The 4,412-nt window shown below is 43.9% G+C and overlaps 1 long non-coding RNA gene across 1 annotated transcript in view; it reads left to right on the top strand.

Moving 5' to 3' along the window:
• The first annotated feature begins 3,696 nt into the window (after positions 1 to 3,696).
• The window catches only part of LOC124377294, a 1,490-nt gene continuing 774 nt past the window's right edge, over positions 3,697 to 4,412 (top strand). The window contains exon 1 of the long non-coding RNA XR_006924089.1: positions 3,697 to 3,759. This is a non-coding gene — a long non-coding RNA (uncharacterized LOC124377294). The remainder of the gene's footprint in view (positions 3,760 to 4,412) is intronic.

The raw sequence follows: 4,412 nt of genomic DNA, 5'->3' as shown, positions 1-4,412 counted from the left end.
GAGTGGAGCAGAGGTCTGGACAAGTTCAACAGGAGACTTTACCCACTGCGCTCATCATAATACAGCCGAGACTTTCACCTTAAAGGGAAGAGTTCACACCATTTATGCACTTTTTTATAACTCATTATTAGCGTGCAGGTGCGGCCTTGGGAAAGTTTTTATTTATTAATGATTTATAATTTTAACCTCTATGACCTCATCCTTAACATAATGAGCATTTTGATATTAATTTGACATGATATTAATTAAGAATTGTTCAGTGCTGTATAACATCGTTTGATGGCCAAATTGTTTCACAGTTAATCCTACACTGAAATCAGTTTCATATTTCTGTAGGCCAGGATGTTTCCTATTTGGGCACTGGGAAGTTTAGTGTGGGGGAGGGGAACAGTAGAATGTCCTAGTGTGGGGGAGGGGAACAGCAGTCCACTGGAAAGTTTAGTGGGGGGGAAGGGAACAGCAGTCCACTGGGAAGAAGTTGGTGTAGTTTAGTGTGGGGAGGGAACAGTAGAATGGCTTAGTGTGGGGAGGGAACAGCAGTCCACTGGGAAGAAGTTGGTGTAGTTTAGTGTGGGGAGGGAACAGTAGAATGGTTTAGTGTGGGGAGGAACAGCAGTCCACTGGGAAGAAGTTGGTGTAGTTTAGTGTGGGGAGGGAACAGTAGAATGTCCTAGTGTGGGGAGGGAACAGCAGTCCACTGGAAAGTTTAGTGGGGGAGGGAACAGCAGTCCACTGGGAAGATGTTGGTGTAGTTTAGTGTGGGGAGGGAACAGTAGAATGTCCTAGTGTGGGGAGGGAACAGCAGTCCACTGGAAAGTTTAGTGGGGGAGGAACAGCAGTCCACTGGGAAGAAGTTGGTGTAGTTTAGTGTGGGGAGGGAACAGTAGAATGTCCTAGTGTGGGGAAGGGGAACAGCAGTCCACTGGAAAGTTTAGTGGGGGAGGGAACAGCAGTCCACTGGGAAGAAGTTAGTGTAGTTTAGTGTGGGGAGGGAACAGTAGAATGGCTTAGTGTGGGGAGGGAACAGCAGTCCACTGGGAAGAAGTTGGAGTAGTTTAGTGTGGGGAGGGAACAGTAGAATGGCTTAGTGTGGGGAGGGAACAGCAGTCTACTGGGAAGAAGTTGGTGTAGTTTAGTGTGGGGAGGGAACAGTAGAATGGTTTAGTGTGGGGAGGGAACAGCAGTCCACTGGGAAGAAGTTGGTGTAGTTTAGTGTGGGGAGGGAACAGTAGAATGGTTTAGTGTGGGGAGGGAACAGCAGTCCACTGGGAAGAAGTTGGTGTAGTTTAGTGTGGGGAGGAACAGTACAATGGTTTAGTGTGGGGAGGGAACAGCAGTCTACAGGAAGAAGTTGGTGTAGTTTAGTGTGGGGAGGGAACAGTACAATGGTTTAGTGTGGGGAGGAACAGCAGTCCACTGGGAAGAAGTTGGTGTAGTTTAGTGTGGGGAGGGAACAGTAGAATGGTTTAGTGTGGGGAGGGAACAGCAGTCTACAGGAAGAAGTTGGTGTAGTTTAGTGTGGGGAGGAACAGTAGAATGGTTTAGTGTGGGGAGGAACAGCAGTCCACTGGGAAGAAGTTGGTGTAGTTTAGTGTGGGGAGGAACAGTACAATGGTTTAGTGTGGGGAGGGAACAGCAGTCTACAGGAAGAAGTTGGTGTAGTTTAGTGTGGGGAGGGAACAGTAGAATGGTTTAGTGTGGGGAGGGAACAGCAGTCCACTGGGAAGAAGTTGGTGTAGTTTAGTGTGGGGAGGAACAGTAGAATGGTTTAGTGTGGGGAGGGAACAGCAGTCCACTGGGAAGAAGTTGGTGTAGTTTAGTGTGGGGAGGAACAGTACAATGGTTTAGTGTGGGGAGGGAACAGCAGTCCACTGGAAGAAGTTGGTGTAGTTTAGTGTGGGGAGGGAACAGTAGAATGGTTTAGTGTGGGGAGGAACAGCAGTCCACTGGGAAGAAGTTGGTGTAGTTTAGTGTGGGGAGGGAACAGTAGAATGGTTTAGTGGGGGAGGGAACAGCAGTCCACTGGGAAGAAGTTGGTGTAGTTTAGTGTGGGGAGGAACAGTAGAATGGTTTAGTGTGGGGAGGGAACAGCAGTCCACTGGGAAGAAGTTGGTGTAGTTTAGTGTGGGGAGGAACAGTACAATGGTTTAGTGTGGGGAGGGAACAGCAGTCCACTGGGAAGAAGTTGGTGTAGTTTAGTGTGGGGGAGGGGAACAGTAGAATGGTTTAGTGTGGGGGAGGGGAACAGCAGTCCACTGGGAAGAAGTTGGTGTAGTTTAGTGTGGGGGAGGGGAACAGTAGAATGGTTTAGTGTGGGGAGGAACAGCAGTCCACTGGGAAGAAGTTGGTGTAGTTTAGTGGGGGAGGGAACAGTACAATGGTTTAGTGTGGGGAGGGAACAGCAGTCCACTGGAAAGTTTAGTGGGGGAGGGAACAGCAGTCCACTGGGAAGAAGTTAGTGTAGTTTAGTGTGGGGAGGGAACAGTAGAATGGCTTAGTGTGGGGAGAACAGCAGTCCACTGGGAAGAAGTTGGTGTAGTTTAGTGTGGGGGAGGGGAACAGTACAATGGTTTAGTGTGGGGGAGGGGAACAGCAGTCTACAGGGAAGAAGTTGGTGTAGTTTAGTGTGGGGGAGGGGAACAGCAGGCCACTGGGAAGAAGTTGGTGTAGTTTAGTGTGGGGGAGGGGAACAGTAGATGCTGTGCTGCAGTACAGAGACTCATGAAGCTCACTACAGAATTGCAACAGGAAGTTTAAGAAACAAATCAGAATCGAAAAGAGAAAATAATAAGGAACAGAGTGAACTTGAACTGTATGTGGGGGACTTTTGTGTTTGCTTCTTCATGAGCAAATACAGAATACATCAGGATGTCATATTTAATTTGTTTCTCTCTAAACTTATAGGCTTAAATAATAAAAATAATAATATATAAAATGTTATTGTAAAATAACTTTGTAAATATCTGAATAGTGAAAGTGATTAGTGATGTAGTACTGTACAGTTTGCTAATTGTAGCCTGTGACTGGAGTTATTTAGTTTAAAGTAACACATTTTTTTATCTTCTCTTTAGTGTTCAGGCAGCGATGGAAGGAAAGTCAGCACAGGTATGTGCTCTCAGTAAATCTCTCAGTAGTCTTTAGTAACTAATTAAGGAGCATTTTTTCAAATGAAACAACACTGTGATAATACAAATGAATTCATGACCTGGAATCATTATAAGATAAGACTGAGAGAACAGTTCATTATTAGAACCAGTGAGTGTGTTTGGTGTTAGATGACTGCTCATGGCTGTTAGATCAGCCGCATTGACGTAGGCTACAGTAGAGAAACTGCTACAGGTTGTGGAGATAATAGAAGGTTTAGAAGGTGAACACTTAGCTATTCACTTATATGCATTAATAAAATCTAAGTACAGCAGTGACAGAAGTTTCATGTTAGAAAGGCCAGATTTTAATATTATTTGCTTTATTCTGTATCTTTACCATTTCAAGAGTTATTTTTGAACACATTTACAAAAATATGTTAACATTAACGTAAATTATCCTTATTTCATGTTAACTAATAAACCTTATTTATTGTAAACTTGTGTTACCAAAAGTCTATGTAGACATTTGGAGAGTGTACAATAAATACAACAACTACACAAGCACAGCTTTTCCCTTCAGTCTGTGGAATACATCCTCTCTTTCTCTAGATAAGCCAGACCAGGGGGGTATTCCAGAAAGCAGGTTATGTGACATACCTGGGTATGTTTAAGGGTAAGTTCGTGGATAACCTCAACTTTCAGTTCCAAAAACGAAGGTAACTTTCTGGGTATGTATGTAACCATAGCAACTGACTCTTTGAGGATAACCTGCTCGGGAGCAGGTTCCGTTTCAGTGTAACTTCGTTTCAGAAGGTTGGTGAGCATGACGTGCCCTTTTGATGAGGATCCTGTGGACGTAGAAGCACAAATTATACAAGGTTTTTTTTTGTCGGAAGAGGGTTATAAGGCCGCGTATTGATGTTTGCATACCCTAATAAATATTTAAAAGAGCGTTATCGTTTTTCAAAAGATTCGTTAGTTTACTAAACACGTCTTTTAAAACCGCATATCGCAAATGTGACAAACCACAGTTCTGCGCTTAGCACCGAAAACATTCTGGGCATAGCACTTAGGTTTTTTGCGTCTGGCCATTTTTTGTACAATGTGGGCGATTCAGAGCATGTGGGAAAGGCAACTGTGTGTAGAGCCGTTCGTACAGTATGTCTGGCACTTACAGTTCCCTGGCCATAAACCTCTGCTTGTTATTAAAGACAAATTCCACAGAGTAGCAGGTTTGTTCTTTGTAGTAAAATCTATGACGCATATTTAATATTTAGTCATATTATTTATATCTATACATGTATTTATTATGCACACACACACTTC

This window comes from Silurus meridionalis, chromosome 23 (assembly GCF_014805685.1).
Source record: "Silurus meridionalis isolate SWU-2019-XX chromosome 23, ASM1480568v1, whole genome shotgun sequence".
Lineage (NCBI taxonomy): Eukaryota > Metazoa > Chordata > Actinopteri > Siluriformes > Siluridae > Silurus > Silurus meridionalis.
The sequence above is the reverse complement of the archived record's forward strand: the minus strand, read 5'-3'. Positions and strand labels throughout refer to the sequence as shown.